The 17,573-nt window shown below is 42.5% G+C and overlaps 1 long non-coding RNA gene across 1 annotated transcript; it reads right to left on the minus strand.

Annotated features, from left to right (window-relative positions):
• Positions 1–10,564: 10,564 nt before the first annotated feature.
• Positions 10,565–11,694, minus strand: LOC117552302. The gene is made up of 2 exons (XR_004569922.1): positions 11,643–11,694; positions 10,565–11,434 (listed from the first exon to the last, which is right to left on the minus strand). It is a non-coding gene; the product is annotated as an uncharacterized LOC117552302 (long non-coding RNA).
• Between the last annotated feature and the right edge of the window lie 5,879 nt (positions 11,695–17,573).

A 17,573-nucleotide genomic window follows, 5' to 3' on the forward strand; every position in this document is an offset into this window, starting at 1 on the left:
CTGTCAGTGTGTTTTAGGATGATTATCATTTTACTTTAATAGTTTCCTCTTTACTGCTATTTTTAATTTACCAAATGATTAATAAATCTTTCTGTCTTTATGAAGTTAATTCAAGTTATTTAAATGTGCGTTTCGTGAATAAGTGTGTTTATGTGTAACTCACTCATTCCCGTTCTCCTTTTCTCCTCCCCTGGTTTTCTCAAGCCGTGACCCCGGCCTCCTCACTTCTAATCGACCATGCCAACTCCTCTGATTCTGTCTTCTCTTCAGTCCATCAGCTGTTGAAATCCATCCGCTGTAACTTTTGTAGGCAGCCATTGGCCCAGTCACATCTGCAGCCCCATCATGCCACTGTTGTTGCACTCCTCCTTTACAGTCTCTCTGCTGTTTTTATGGAGGGCGGATTCTGCTCTCATGTCTATTGTGCCAAATCTCGCGGCGCAGTTTGGAACTTCATGTCCTGTTTGAGGGACCGATGAGAGTATCTCTCTGTATGTCAGCATGCTGGTTTGGTTCTGGATGCCACAGGTGGAGATAGTTCTGGCTGCAGTCTTGATGTAGTCTTGTTGTTGTTGTTGGTTCAGCTCTGGTTCTCTGTCTGTACGATGGAGAAGGAGGAGTCTCCTGTTGGGTTAGGTCTCGTTGTCTGCTTGGAGGGTCGGGATCAAAGCCTTTCTAACTCAGAGGGGGAGTCCAGGTCCCGGTACACATTACCTATAAGAAGTCTAGCACACTGATGTTAAATAAATCCAACCCTTTCCACTCTGTCTCTTTCTAATCATACTATCTGTCTTAGTTGTTAAATGCCATCTAAACAACATAATTAATGTCTACTTATGATATTACAAAAACTCACTCCAAAAATTGTTTCATCCATTGTTACATATTTACCCAACACAACTCTGAAATACTTACATGTTTCCAGCATCACATATTCCACACACTATGAAAGAACATCTCCATATCTTCTCTCATTTTAAATCCCACTGTTACTTCGAACAATAGTAAACCTGCAGGGCACACCAATCGGATCACAGTAATGAAATTTGAATCAAGTGTAGGCCTATGTCTTCTTTCTGAACATTTATTATATTGTCTACATTTGCAAACAGTTCGAGTGTAAAATGTGTTTTGCACAATGTATTTACACTCTACAGATTCTTGAGTTTACTCATCTCCTGGTGCTGTCGTTGTAAAAAATGTTCAATCCCTTATTGTTTTGTACCAGTTTACCAAAATCAGTTATAATTAATATACTGGGAACGTGCTTCCCGTCTTCAATACCGGCCAGCAATGTAATGATTAAACTCTAAGCTCGCATAAGTTTCAAGGGTGTGATACCCCCTTTCAGCCACTAGATGGCAGCAGCAGAAGTTTCAAGGGTGTGATACCCCCTTTCAGCCACTAGATGGCAGCAGCAGAAGTTTCCAGACAAAGGGAAACGCTCTACCTTGGTTTAATATATAACAGACCTCTGGCTTTAAGCTTTTAGCATTGGTCTGTTATTTAAACCCCAGTTTTAAACGGCGACTCGATCTGATATATCGAGTTTTCAGGTTTTTGCCGTGCAGGATTCAAACCTCGCATTCACACAAACTGCACCATTTCTACGCCACTCAGGAATAAACACCTGCAGATCCGCGCCAAACTGCTCTATTTTACGTCACGCAGGACTTTCGTCTACCTGTCGATCCACGTTTACGTTTTGTATATAACTTTCCTAACATAGTAAAATATGCATTGTATATTCCATTTAAACTATAAAAACACTGTGAAACGCCTACAGACAATCCTAAAGTTTTAGCGTATCCAATTACAGACAGGCGACTTTCATCGTCTGCTTACCTTATTTGCAAAGTTGCAGAGTCCTGCTGATTGTCTGAGATGTTTGAAAGCGTCTGAATTCTTCCTCAGCTTCGTTATCTCTAGACGTCGGGTCACCATTTTGTTGGAGATTTAAAGGGATATCTGATCCGCTTTTCAAATCTCCGCGCGTTCCTATGAAGCTGGTTATAATACAGGAAGGAATCCATATCTACAAAGTAACCGTTAACAATAATCTACTTTAATGGCAATATGACAATGCAATACAATCATTACAATACAACATGATATATTACAGTTATATTGCAATGCTTAAGGAGTAATGCCGGCTTACTCCTGCTCTAGTCCGCATACTACAGAGCTACTTTCACCCGAGGGCAGCATGTGAAGAAGAGGCCGAACGCCAGGGATCCACCGGATATATACCAGAGTAAGAAGGAGGGGTTTGGTGTTAGGTCAGCTGGTCATCTTTTCAGGTCATCTCATTGGGAGACGCAACGCAGCAGGAAACCAAACAGGCTCACTTTCCAACAAAAGGTCTCAAGGCCTGCATACCTACACCTCCCCCACAGAGCCATAAAACCCTGTTTACTCCAACCAGCCCAGAATGTTTATAGCCATTTGTAGTCCTTACATTTATGAAAGGATAAAACAGAGAAATCAATATAAAACACAAACACAGGTATTGTTTGAACAGTATTCACTTAACTGCTACTATTGATAAGCACCAGAGAAACCCAAGGGACCTCTCTTAACATCACAAACACTGTAGCTCGTTCTAAGTTGAATGCAAATCAGGACATGCTCTCACCTTCCCCCATCTTCCTTTGTCCTCAAAAACACATGTCAACAGGCCCCATATCCAGCTCACAGTTTTACCCAAATTATTCCCATTTTAAGCTTATCCATAGTTTGCTAACATGAATAAATAACTCTACATAACTCACAGCTAGTTAGCAGCTACAAGGATTCCAAGGAACAGGAGGGCTGTGTACCGGGTAATAAATCTACAAGTGGTAGTCCTCCCTGGAACTCTCTGGGTGCAAAGCCTAAGAGTAAATCACTTCCATGGGATTTGGGAGGACGGATAACAGGCAGAGCCCAGAGCTCCGAAATCTGTGATGCGACCGGCTGGCCTGCATTGTTATCACCCAGGAAGAGCGCCTCTTCAACCCCTATTCATACTAGGAAACAGCAGTGGACAGCTGCTAAAGGGAGAATTACAAACAATCCTCCTAAACCACCAAGTGTGCCAATCCAGAACAGATACGCTCCGCTGACCGAGAACCGGAGATCTGATGACCTGGATAACCTGTCCTCTTCACGCAGCAGGGTAAGGACCAATAGCTACTCTAAAAGTAAAAGGCTAGAGGGAAAGCTAACGACTGGGCCTGAAACTCTGATTGTGGGTGACTCTGCTGTAAGAGATGTAAAAGGTCTGTGTAATAAGAACAACACCAAAGTACTCTGTTTTCCCAAGGATGTGGTCTCTGACTTGGCTGAGAAGATCCTGCATATTGGGGCTGAACATCCGACTGTGAAGAATGTGGTACTACACATTGGAACAAATGATGTTGTGAAACAACAGTCAGAAGTGCTGAAAGAAGACTTTAAATGTTTGTTGGAAACTGCCAGCTCTCTAAATGCAGAGGTGTTCATCAGTGGCCCTCTACCGCCAGTCAGAAGAGGAGTGGAGAGATTCAGCAGATTGTTTGCACTGAACACCTGGCTTTCAACGGCCTGTACTGACCATTCTGTTCATTTTATTGACAATTTTAACTTTTTCTGGGATCGCAGACATCTTTTCAAGGCAAATGGAGTTTGCCTGAACAAGTCAGGAGTGAAATTGTTTATCTCTAACATATTCAACTGCCTGCGTCATCAATCTGTTCCCTCTGCCAAGGACAAGCGGCAAGAGGAATCAAAACACGAGAAAGACACAACACATCACGCAGAAAACCCTGAAGAATTATCACTGCACCCGCCTGAGGAATGTTCTGATTATGGGAGACATATGAGACACATGGAGGAGTCTCCACTGCCCCCCCCCCCCTGTCAACGCCTTTGAGGATACTCCGTTCACCCTTTCACCCTCGCCCACCCTCCTGGAGATCGATGAACACACAAAGGAGATACAGAGGGTTGGCACCGATTCCTTCCTGGAGTTCAAAGACCAAACGAAGGCGATACGCAGGGCTGGCACCATGTCCTTTACCCCCGCTCCTCAACGACGCCCACCAAAATCACCGCGGAGACGCGCACCATCTCCCCCGTCCTCATCACCGCGCCTACGTCAACCACCTCCCCCCCCTGGCAGCATGTCCTCTACCCCCGCACCATCTAGCCCGTCTCCATCACCGTGCCTACGTCGACCACCTCCCCTCCTTTCGAGGGGGCATCTGCAGTCTCCGAAGCCTGATAAGGATGTGTGTGTACAAAACACAACAAACTCTTACTGATATGTGATGGGTCCAGGCTCAAGGGCGTATGGCACTCTCAACTCTTTCCAGGACATGTCGGGGCCCTGCCTGCCAGTAGCTTTGCCGATATCTGTGTTGATAGGTAATAGATTAAGAGCGGTGAATCATAGAAACAGGAAGCGCTCAAACGTTTGTGTGAGTGTATCTAATTTAGCAGTGATTCCATGTCAGCCACAGCTTGTTACAAAAAACATGACTGATAGTGTGTTTAACAAACTTAAACTAGCTTTATTAAATGTCAGGTCTTTGGCAGGAAAAACATTTTTAATCAATGATTTTATCACTGAGCACAATCTCGATTTTATGTTTTTAACAGAAACTTGGATTGAACAAAATAACAGTGCAGCTGTTCTTATCGAATCAACCCCTCCCAACTTTAGTTTTATGAGTCAGGAAAGAATGCATAAGAAAGGGGGTGGAGTTGCTATTCTGTTCAATGATTCCCTTCAATGCAGGAAGACATCGTATGGAAACTTTGATTCTTTTGAATATGTGGCCCTTCGGCTGAAATGCTCCTCTCGAGCTCTGTTCCTAAATATCTATAGACCACCCAAATACTGTGCAAGCTTTTTTGATGACTTTACTGAACTGCTGTCTATAGTGTGTATTGACTTTGACCGTCTAGTCATTGTTGGTGATTTTAACATCCATGTTGACAACCCCCAGGACAGAGGGGCTAAAGAACTGTTTTGTGTTCTTGATAGCTATGGACTGACTCAGCATGTGACGGAGCCCACGCACAATAAGGGGCACACTCTGGACTTAATTATCTCAAAGGGTCTGAATATCTCTAAGGTTGTGGTGACTGATGTTGCACTCTCTGACCATTCCTGTGTTTTCTTTGAGAGCTCTATTTCTGTTCACAAAAATGTTCAAAAAGAGGTAACCACAAAGCGATATTTAACTGAAAATACTAGGGAAATGTTTACTCAGAATTTCTCTTCCACACTTGCCCCTGCCAACATCTCAGTAAATGAGCTAGTAGATCATTTTAATTCAAAAATTAAAAATGTTATAGATGCCATTGCTCCAACTAAGGTAAAGGAAGTGTCTGGCAAGAAAATATCTCCATGGAGAAAGGCCATGAGTGTGAAAACAGAAAAAAGAGAATGTCGAAAAGCTGAACGCAGGTGGCGAAAAACAAATCTCCAGGTTCACTTTGAAATCTATAAAGAGAGACTTGGCCTTTATAATTTGGAATTGAAAAACGCACGACAATCGTTCTTCTCTGACATCATTACCAAAAACAAAAACAACGCACGTGCCTTGTTTGCTACCGTCGACAGACTAACTAACCCCCCAGTGTCAGTAGCCTCTGAATTTCTATCCACCAGGGCGTGCAATGATTTTGCCTCCTTTTTCACTGACAAAATTCAGAAAATCAGACAAGCAGTCAGTGCCTCTGCATCAGGAACAGCAAATGTGTTGTCCCTATCTCCACTTAACATCAATTCAGACATCATGACACAATTCCATCAGATTAATGATAAAAACCTAGAGGACATTATTCAACTTCTGAAATCCTCCTCCTGCTGCCTTGATATTATTCCAACAGGATTTTTCAAAGATGTTTTGCCTTGCATGGCCTCAGATCTACTTCATATAGTAAACAAATCTCTTCACTCAGGTATTTTTCCACAGGCCCTGAAAACTGCAGTCATTAAACCGCTCTTAAAAAAGAATAATCTAGATGCTTCAGTAATGAACAATTACAGGCCCATATCAAACCTGCCATTTCTAGGTAAAATCATTGAAAAAGTTGTTTTTCAACAGTTGAGTAATTTCTTGCATTTAAATAACTGTTTTGATGTGTTCCAGTCAGGCTTTCGTCCAAACCACAGCACTGAGACTGCTCTTGTAAAGGTCTTTAATGACATCCACTTAAACACAGACAGTGGCAGAACTTCAGTGTTAGTATTATTAGATCTCAGTGCTGCGTTTGACACTGTTGACCACAGCATATTACTAGACCGACTGGAGAACTGGGTGGGACTTTCGGAAACAGTTCTAAATTGGTTTGAATCCTACTTAAAGGACAGAAACAACTTTGTTTCTATAGGTAAATACACATCTGAGTTGACAAATATGACATGTGGGGTTCCTCAAGGCTCCATCTTGGGGCCTCTTCTCTTTAACATCTACATGCTACCACTGGCTCAGATAATGAAGAACAACAAAATAAGTTACCATAGCTATGCAGATGACACACAAATTTACGTAACAATTTCACCAGGAGACTATGCTCCAATTCAAACACTGAGTAAGTGCATTGAACAAGTCAATGACTGGATGTGTCAGAACTTTCTCCAATTAAACAAAGATAAAACTGAGGTAATGGTTTTTGGAGCCAAGGCAGAACGTATACAAGTTAGCGCTGAGCTTCAGTGTGCAATGTTCAAAACAACAGATAAAGCCAGAAATCTAGGTGTAGTCATGGACTCTGACCTGAGTTTCAACAGTCACATTAAAACTGTTACTAAATCAGCCTACTATCACCTAAAGAATATATCTAGGATTAAAAGACTAATGTCACAGCAGGATTTGGAAAAACTTGTCCATGCTTTTATCTTCAGTAGACTCGACTACTGCAATGGTGTCTTCACAGGTCTCACTAAAAAATCTATTAGGAAGCTGCAGCTAATTCAGAACGCTGCTGCTCGAGTCCTCACTAACACTAAGAAAGTGGAGCACATCACTCCAGTTCTGAAGTCTTTACACTGGCTTCCTGTGTGTCAAAGAATAGATTTCAAAATACTGCTGCTGGTTTATAAAGCACTGAATGGTTTAGGCCCAAAATACATTTCTGACCTCCTGCTAAATTATGAACCATCCAGATCTCTCAGGTCTTCAGGGACTGGTCAGCTTTCTGTCCCCAGAGTCAGAACTAAACATGGTAAAGCAGCGTTCAGTTATTATGCTCCAAATATCTGGAACAAACTCCCAGAAACCTGCAGGTCCGCTACAACTCTGACTACTTTTAAATCCAGGCTGAAGACTTTTCTTTTTGTCGCTGCTTTTAATTGAACTATTAATATCTTAGACTGCACTGTAACTTTTATCCATGTACTTTTTTCTTTTAATGTTTAATTGACAGCACTGTAACTTTTATCCATGTATTTTTTCTTTTAATGTTTATTTTATTAGCTTTTCTTTTTAATGACTGATTTTAAATGCCATTTTCTTAATCTCTTTCATTTTTTGTAAAGCACTTTGAATTGCCTTGTGTTGAAAAGTGCTATATAAATAAACTTGCCTTGCCTTGCCTTGCCTTGCCTTGCCTTGCCTTGCCTTGCCTTGCCTTGCCTTGCCTTGCCTTGCCTTGCCTTGCCTTGCCTTACAGTACAGTACAGCTCAAAACATACAATTGTTAAGGGGATGCAGACCAGAGAAAGACTTTCGTCTTGTTTACATCAGGGTCCCCCATTTCCAATTCATCATGTCATTTAAGACATATTTGACATACAGATGGCTTATTTACAATTTACATACAGGTCGTTTTTTACATACAGATTGCTTATTTACAATTTTCATTTTAGATTTCGTTCTAATACATCCTAACCGGACATTTAAGACATACCAAGTCTACAGATATACAGTTAGTAACAGAGTCTAAAATGCGAGTATATACATAGATGGGGGGGGGGGGGGGGAAGCTGTCCATTGAACGACAGGTTGAGATTTGTACCATTACCGGGGCCGGTACTAACCAGCTAGCTTATGCTCCGGGTTACGCTAACATTAGCTGTCAAAAGCTAGGTAACGCCAGAGCCCTATAGTATAACTACTATTATTATTATACTACTACTATAGTAGACTACTATAGGGCTCTGGGTAACGCTATGTACTGTTTCTGGTGTTAATTCTTTAAAACATTAGCCATTTTGCTAACAAATACTATCGTTTAATAGCCTTATAGCCTAGCCAAGGTTATCTTGTTGTTAGCCACACTGCATAATGGTATCAGCTTTTGTAAAGCAATGTTGCCATAGATGTTTTGACGTGAGTATAGATCTAACGCTGTTGCTCTGTTTTTCTTCATTCAGTGTCCAATAAAGACAGGCTGACAGGGCAGGTCAGCGTGAGAGCCTTGTGCTACAGGTCAATGCAGAAGAGCGAGACAGCACACAGTTTGAGTGTAGGCAGGCAGCATTGACACTGTTCCCCCCTGTTTATTGAGTTTCAGTTCAGTTAAACATTAGTTTACCTTAAGGGAATCTCAACAGTGTCCTACTTCTCCCTGCTTTATCACAGCTGATTGGTCAGATATTATTACATTGATTATGGATGTGTAAGTTTGGGGGTTCAAATATATAGTCAAAACTGCTTTAATACAATTTTCAAGGCATCTTAGTTTCCAAAGAAAGTTCATTGTGGTATTGTAGGGTAAGAGGGTAACACTAAGCATTCAGGAATACATGCTTCTTCTAGGATAATGGGTCAGTAAAAAATAACCAATAATTCTACTCATAATAACCTCCTGGCTCATAGTAACAAGTGAGGTTACTAATCACTAGTATTTCTTCTCTCTTTTTTAGATAACGCTTCGTGATTCATCACCAGTGGTGCTCACGCACAACCAGTGCTCCTGTGTTGCAGGAACTGTTTTGTGCAATCACACAGTAGCATTGCTGTTCCAAACAGCACACTACACTGAACTGAACATGCCAGTTGTGCCACCTGTGCATAGCTGTACTGAATCGGAACAGCAATGGCACAAGCCGCGAACAATGGTAATGTCAATGAGGTTCAAATACTTGTAATCTTTCACAGAGTTTTTGTTTTAAAGTGACTCAACGAACAGTAATTGTCTTTTCCTTAAGGGTGTGAAGCCAGGGCCCATCAACTCCATGGTCTTCACCAAGCCTGTACCAAATAGGATGGTGCAGACTGGAGTAAGGTAATTTTAGCTGGAAAATTGTGTTTCCTGTGTTTTTAAAATTCATAATTCTGGTGCTGTATTCCTAACCTTTATTGTTACATTAATGTGCTATATTGTCTTTGCCATTCTTTGTAGGAGTGGATTCTACAGAGGCATGGTGGGGCCATTACCAGATCCCTGCCTGTTCAGAGTTACGGAGGCATACTCAGCATTCAGCATTGAAGACAGGCCGCTTGTGACCACAATGAATATGAGACCTGACAAGCCCCTTGTGGAAAGTGCCTTCGGGATTGTGCAGGAGGGCAGTGTTCTGTCCTATCAGATGCCTGCTTTGACGTCTCGGTACACCACACTTCACACTGACACACCACCAACACCCCACTTGCCCATAGAGGGGTATGTGATCTTGCCATGTGATTTACCGCTGGTGTGCTCAGAAGAGGAGCAACTACATATGAACAGCTTATCTGTTGATTTGGAAATGTCTGACAAAATTGAGGAGGCTACCTGTGAGCAAAGCTCTAGCTCAGAGTGGCATCTGCTCCGCAAACCCAGGGTTACTGCCTCTAGGTTTAGAGAGATTTGTCACGTCAGAGGTGAGAGCTCTCCTAACTCTCTTGCAGAGCGAATACTCAAAGGTACAAGGCAGACTGCAGAAATGAGGAGAGGTGCTGAGATGGAGCCCACAGTAGCAGCTGAATACAGTAGACTGGCAAACGTGAACTACTCCCCTTGTGGCCTTGTCATTCACCCCTCTACGCCCTGGCTTGGTGCCTCCCCTGATGGAGTTGTTTTTGACCCAACAGAATATCCCAATTTGGCCGTGTTGAATTCAAATGTCCCAATGTCCCAAATTATGTCGACTGCAAATATGTGCAGATGGAATGTGGCTCCCCTAAGCTCAGAAAAGCCATGCCTATTACTGGCAAGTACAGGGTCAACTTCTTGTATCTGGGATGCAGTGGTGTGATTTTGTAGTGTGGGCACAAGAGGACTACCTGGTGCAAAGAATATACACAGATCCAGAAGTGCAAAGAGCAATCAGAGAAAAAGTAGACTTTTTTTATTTATTTTTTTACACATACATGCCGAAGTACCTGTCATTAAAAAAGTAGTGGGCACTGTAGCCATTGTTAACTCTGTAAGCAGTTAGCTGCTAGACCCTGGCTCAGCCGTCATTGTTTTTAGGAGGCAATCCCTCAATCATGTGTTCTGAATGACAACAAAATGTGATTTCAATATTTTGTTTTTGATATATATTGTTTGTCACATTTCATATATGTAAATAAATATACAATTGTATTTAAAAAGACAATAAAGTGAAGTGATTTGTGTAATGAATAGTAAATCAGTGCATTTGTAAGAAATCATCAACGCATTGTAATTTGCTATTTACCATTTATTCAAACAAAACACTAGCGTGTGTCAGGCAACACGGGATTACGGTGTGCTCACCCAGCTTAATCACAGCTACCTGCACAGGTGTCATCATCTTGTCTTATTTCACCCATTTCTTGACCAGTGCTTTGTTCTGATAGTTTGACAGCATACATGCTACTGCAAACAGTTGGTTGATGTTGTAGGCATGGGACAGGAGGATGACACCATCAAAAAGTTTGTTCTCTTTTATCCTCCTAATGACACGCTCCACATGAACCCTCAGTCTGGCAATGGCCTGTGTCTCCCTCACCTGATAGGCTGGCATTTGCTTCTGCTTTGACAGAAAAGGTGGGCAGTACACCTTGCATTTGCAGCAATCGCTGATCAGGAAGCCCTTATCTACCATCACTGCCATGTTTTCAGTCAACAACGCAGCTATTCCAGATTGTTTGAAAATCTCCTTGTCGCTGACAGAACCACCATACAGACTGGAAACAAATGTCACTGCGCCATGTGGGGCTATGCCAACCAGGGCTTTCATGGTGCAGTGAGATTTGTATGTAGAATACATTTCACTTTGGAGGAGGAGTGAGGATGGTGTTTGACACCTCAGCTCTGTGCAATCCAGGATCACCTGTGTGTCTGGGAAATCTTTGAATGCCTCTGGGAGGTGGGCTTGAACTTCTGCAGGTGTAAGCCAGATGCACTGTGACCCCAATAAAGTTGTAAGAAAACTCGTCCATGTTGCAATGATGCGGCTCACAGTGGACTGGTGTACGTTGAAGTGGTTTGCAAGGTCCCTCTCTTTCAAACCCACTGACAGGAAGCAGAGAAAAAGGAAGAACTCGTCAATTGGCTGAAGCAGCTGTCTCTGGAAGATAAACAAAAAAAGGGTACTATATTAATGTCATGAGTGTAGCACACCATGGGAAAAACATTAAGTTGTTTTAGTTCTCTGATGTATTCAAAAAGGATTGAGTACTATAGCCTTTTAGCCTACACGAAAGCAATGAAATGTTGGAGAAACATTTTCCCTTCAGTTTGTGTTTAGATTGTGTGTTAAAAGAAACGTAGCCTACCGTTGATGGACGTGCGTGTGTAACCACTTCTTCATTCCTCTTGGCAGCTGATAACACGGTAAAAATGGTTCTTGTAACACGAACCATTTTATAAATGGAAGGCTCAATCAAAAACCAGAAGGCCATCAGGTGGTTATAGCTCGGGAATCTGTACACAAAAGACACGTCAGTCATTAATTGACTCGTTAACTGTAACACATGGGCTAATGCTTTCCTCTTGTTTGCTATAATACATTACAATTCAAATAGACTGATTAAGAAGGCACTTGCTGCAGGTATAGTAATATACAGCAGTAACATGTAACAACTACATTAAAGCAGCAGTAATAATAATCTAAAACATACATGGAACATTTTACACAGAATGACTACTTTTACTCTTCATTCTTAAGTGTGCAACTGGGAGAAACGCAGTGGATATTGACATGTACTTTTACTTTGGTAAGGTTTTGAAGATTTCCACTTGTAGTAAAGTATTATCAGTATGTTGTTAGTATTAGTATGTTTTACTCCACCACATTTAGTTAACCTTCATAGTTTCTAGTTACTTATGAAAACACATGATTTATGATTCTACATGTTCAGTTCAGGAGTATTTTCAAACCATAGTATTTGTACTTATACTTCAGTTAAGTTGAGTAGCCTACTTATTCCAACACTGCATGCAAATAGTCAGCAGTCAAACGGCAGGTAAACAGGATTATTTATAAGCTAACCCATCTCAAAAACTTGGATAGAATTTAGCCAAAACATTACCTGGTATAGAATCGGATGTTGTCGTCGGAGCCAGCAAACCGCTGTAATCAAAACTCTCGCTGGACTCTTAACTCCTGCAGTTGCTTCTGCAGATCCTCCAATGTTTTGGAGTTGTCTTCTGTAGCTTGAGAGGACATGTCCAGTGAAGCTGGTTCAGGGGTTGAGCAGTAATCATGGTCACGGACATCGATGTGCTCTTCCTGCTCCTCCCGAGAGACTGGTTCAGTGGGCCGCTCCCTTCTCTCCCAAACACTAGCCTGCGGTGTTTGAGCAGTGAAGTGATTCCACTCAAACAGAGTTGGGACAGCACCTTTCACAAGCCTCCTACGGCCATCAAGGGTTTTTGGCTCTATTAGTTGATCCGTAGCGAAGTGACGACTGCAGACCTTGGAGTGAGAGGAGATTGTAAAGTTATCGCGTCGTATTTTAACCAGCCACTGTCTTCGCAGCTCGAGTTCGGTCGGAAAGCCATGGAAACTTAGGACGCCGTTGAATTTAGCTGACGCCGTACAAAGTGGGACACAGCAGTGCTCGGAGTAGTTCTTTACTTGTCTTTGCAAATGCTCCGTTTTGAAAATCTTCCGTCGACTCATATTTAAACCACAGATTTAAACAGTAAAACATTTGTGGACGCTCAGCTACGCAGACCAGAAGCAACCCGGAAGCGTCCGAGCAGTATAACGGCTAAGGCAGAAGTACGTCTCAGACCCTAGTGCATGTAGCCTATTGCCCATAGTATCAACGAGCATTTCATTTAGCCTAGCTTTAAAAACATGCAGAGGAATGAGATTGCTCAGTTTCAATTTTTGCTGAAGACTGTTCCAAGCAAATGGAGCTGCGCACATAAAAGCTGTCTTACCTAAGACAGTCCTTGCTCTTGGCACATCTAACAATACTACATCATGCGATCTCAGACAATAGCTGCTTGCAACTCTCTGTGTTATCAGAGAGCAGATATAATATGGGAGTTTACCCAACAAAGCTTTATAAACAGGGCTGCACATAACTGGTGCGCAGGTGCGCATGCGCACCTCCGCCAAAAAAAGAGCACCGGGTCATTTGAAACAAAGCGCATTTGCGTACCAACATTGAGAGAGGGAGAGAGAGAAGAGAGAGAAGGGAGAAGAGAAAAGAGAAAATAGAGGAGAGAAAAGAGAGAGAGAAAGATATTTGCGAGTTGCATATGAACCATGATATGAACTCAGGGCCGGCCCGTAGCGCTGGCTAGATGTTCGCCTAGGGCGCCAGATCTGGGGAGGTGCTGCGCTGGCAGTTCTGGGAGGGAAGAAAACATTTTGACCGTTGGGGCTCATCCTAATTTTCGGCCTTGATGTAACAATATTCATAATTAAGTAAATGTAACACCCTTTTCACCCCGGTTACACTTTCATTTGCCCTGTACGATGGGCGCTGTAAGTGATGAAAATGGGGGATGTTGGCTTATCTGGCGCCCGCAGCTCACAGACAAAATGCGAGTGAGAGGGAGGGTGCACCGGTACCAGCGCTGTTGTTATTAGAATCTGGTGCCGTGCTAGCTGCTCTAACGGATGTAAGAAGAAGATGTTTCTACAATAATGTGGAGGGAGAGTCCTCTCCAGTCAGACTGAGAGGCTGATAAGTTAACTACAGCTCAGTGAGGTAAAGGACTCTGAGTGTTTTAGATAGTTCACTTTAGTCTAAGTTCAAACGGTTTGGTCACAATTTATGTAAACACATATTTCCAAGGCACTCCTTTATAATTATTGGGATGAACAGGTTTTAAATCATTCCAATGTATACTATAGGACAGTAACCAAAAATATCCTTTAAAACTGGAGATAAAAAAAAAATGCATAAATAAATAAATGTTAAGGTAAAATAAGATATGAATGAACAACACAAATAAAATAAGTTACATTAATTTGTTATTGGCTATGGTAGGTTATTGGTTATGTTCACATACTTATTTGATTACATCCACTTGCCTAAGAAGACAAAAGAGACTTTCGACCCAAAACCAGCTGTTGACTTTTGGATGCAAGCAGCTAATCGCAGACTCAACCAGAGAGAAAGTAGTAGGCCTACATCATCAGCTACCATGTCTGACAGAGAGGAAGACAGTGAGGAGAACAGTCAGGAGGGTAGTGATGACAGCTTGTAGGATTACTGGTCGTGCTAATGTTGTCTTGTGTTCACCTCTGCTCTGCATGTGTGTTCTGTGTTCACCTCTGCATGTGTGTTCTGTGTGCACCTCTGTGTGTTCAGTGCCGTGTGTCTGGCAAATAAAGTCAAGACCCCCTAAAAAGTTACGGTTTATTTCATTTTAAGGATGAGCACCAAGCAACATCTCCAGGTGCTCCTTTGAGAACCAGGGCAAAAAAGTTATGTGCACCCCTGTTTATAAATAAACGTGTACCAATGACTGAGCCTCTTTACAGTAAGTGATGGCAGACCTGCCTTGGCATACAGGGTACAGTGATGAGTAAGTGCTTTACAATTTGTGACAAATCTCAGTGCGCTGTGATAGGCGGCATCTAACTTGTTCAGGCAATAGGCAGGTGCATTCATATACAACAAATCACCATAGTCCAGCACAGGTAAAAAGGTCACAGTGACTAGCCTTTTCCTGGCTTCAAAAGAGAAACAGGACTTGTTTCTGAAAAAGAAACCTAGTCTAACCCTCAGATTTTTAAGCAGGTTATTGACATGAAGTTTAAAAGTAAGACAATCATCAAGCCAGATACCTAGGTATTTATAACTGGTAACCACTTCAAGTACTTGTCCTTGCATAGTAACAATATCCAAAACAGGCTCTGGTGTCTTTTTAGCTTTTGAAAATAGCATTACCTTGGTTTTATCAACATTTAAAATAAGCTTAAGTTCAGCAAGCTGAGTCTGAATAATGTTAAAAAACAGCCTGTAATTTAACACCAGCCTCCTTAATGGAGGGACCTGCACAATACATCATGGTATCATCAGCATAAAAATGTAAAGTAGCTTCATCCACATTTTCACCTAAACTGTTGATATATATGGAGAATAAAAGTGGACCTAAAACAGAACCTGGAGGAACACCATTAGCAATGTTTAACCACTCAGAAGACAGCCCATCAAAGTGAACACATTGGGACCTTTCAGAGAGGTAGTTCACAAACCAACCCACTGCATGGCTGGATATGCCGATACTGAGTAGCCTCTGCTTTAAGATGCGATGATCGACGGTATCAAACGCTTTGGAAAGGTCAATAAATAGAGCTGCACAACTCTGCTTATTGTCTAAAATACTCGTAATGTCATTCACCACTTTCATTGTGGCAGTGATGGTGCTATGTTGTTTTCTGAAGCCTGACTGATGTTTAGACAGGATATCATTTTTACATAAAAACTCCTTTACCTGTACACTCACTTGGCGTTCGAGCACCTTCGCCAGAACTGACAATTTAGAGATTGGCCTATAGTTATTTAAAATAGTTGCCTCCCCTCCTTTTAGTAAAGGCAAGACATAAGCTGACTTCCATACTTTTGGAATTGCATTTGTGCTGAGGGAGAGGTTAAAAAGAGTAGTAAGAGGAAGAGCAATAAAATCTGCAGCTATCTTTAAAAAGAAAGGTTCTACGTTGTCCGGGCCAGCCTGTTTCTTAGGATCTAGCTTAGATAAGGCTTCATGAACAACATTGACAGTAAAAGGAGTAAAACTGAAAGGGTTTTCCAGACCACATTGTTCAGAGTTAGTCACATAATCAAACAGAGAACCACAGGACACAAAATGCTCATTAAAGCAATTTAACATAGTGGCCCTGTCCGATATAGTGCCAGATGCTGTGGTAAGGCACGGAGGTAGCTCATTACGGATATCACCGGTGGATATTGATTTTATTGCTTTCCAAAATTTCCTAGGATTATTTAGGTTTTCTGTGGTAATTGACAAATAGTACTTCGACTTTGCACTTTTGACATTTGAAGTGAAGCTATTCCTTAGCTGCCTAAAACGCAGCCACTCCAGTGTGCGAAAAAGTACACGTCCCACCGTCCGGGACGTGTTATTTACAATATCGGACAAGTAGATCTTTCAATTGACTTGTCCGGCAGACAAGTGACGTTTTTCGGCCTGATTTATTGACAAATTATTGATACATTCAGTTTACAAAAGGCAGAACTCATTCGCAAATTGTACGTGTCCGCCATTGTTCGTTTAGAAGTGTTAGGAATTGACAAGCAGAACCGAAACTAACGGCCCGTCCACACAGCGGCGTGCGTTGAAGCTTCCAACGTTTCTGCCCATTCACTTTGAATGGGGTGACGTCACTTTTAGCCGAACTGCATCATGGGAAGCGAATGTTCAACTTTTGACGCCTCGGCAGAAGCGTCAGCCAATCGAATCATATGCCAGTACAAGCTCTAGCCAATCAAACCGCTGCTTGTGTGTCAGGGGCGGGAGATTCATGTGATTGGTTGTTGGTCGAGTGTCAGACACGCCCGCCGGCAAGCGTCAACGCGCGCCGCTGTGTGGACGGGCCGTAAGGAAATGCATCTTGTCGCGGGGCGGGAAGTGTAGCACAGTAGGGTTGGGAAGCAAAACTCGGTTCCGAGTAGGAACAAATAACAATTGTCCGGTACCGGGATTAATAAGAGTTGTGATGACAGGAGGCGAGGCCGAGGCCCGCCCGCCCGCCCGCCCGTCTGTCTCTCTCTCTCTCTACACACAGCGGATCCGCTGCCCATTTAACAGCCTCATCTTTGTCAAACTTAATAACGTTATTCTGAGAGTTATTTCCCTCTGCATTATGAACGCGCATCTAACCCACGGGACCGCGCCGCCCGGCACGTTCATGTTACGTGTCCCGACCAATCAGAGCACACTGTGCTCACAGGGAGGGTGGGACTATTGGAGCTACAACGAGCCGTTAAAGGCAGAGAGTGAAATTCAGTGAATACACGTAGTTTACAGAGATGCTGTATGAGAAACCAATGTGAGTTGCGTTTATCTTTACCCATGGATGCACAATAAGAACGGACCCATATCGTCTTACTGCCACCCCACGGAGCTGTAATCAGGGGCGGACTGGGGGGAAAAAGTGGCCCGGGGATTAATTGACAGACAGGCCCACTTAATGCGCGGCATGTATCGGCCGGCCGGCGACGAAAGTATGTTACTTAACAAAAAACCCTATGCATTTTATGTTATTTTGGACCATT

The sequence above is a fragment of the Gymnodraco acuticeps genome, unplaced genomic scaffold (genome assembly GCF_902827175.1).
Source record: "Gymnodraco acuticeps unplaced genomic scaffold, fGymAcu1.1, whole genome shotgun sequence".
Lineage (NCBI taxonomy): Eukaryota > Metazoa > Chordata > Actinopteri > Perciformes > Bathydraconidae > Gymnodraco > Gymnodraco acuticeps.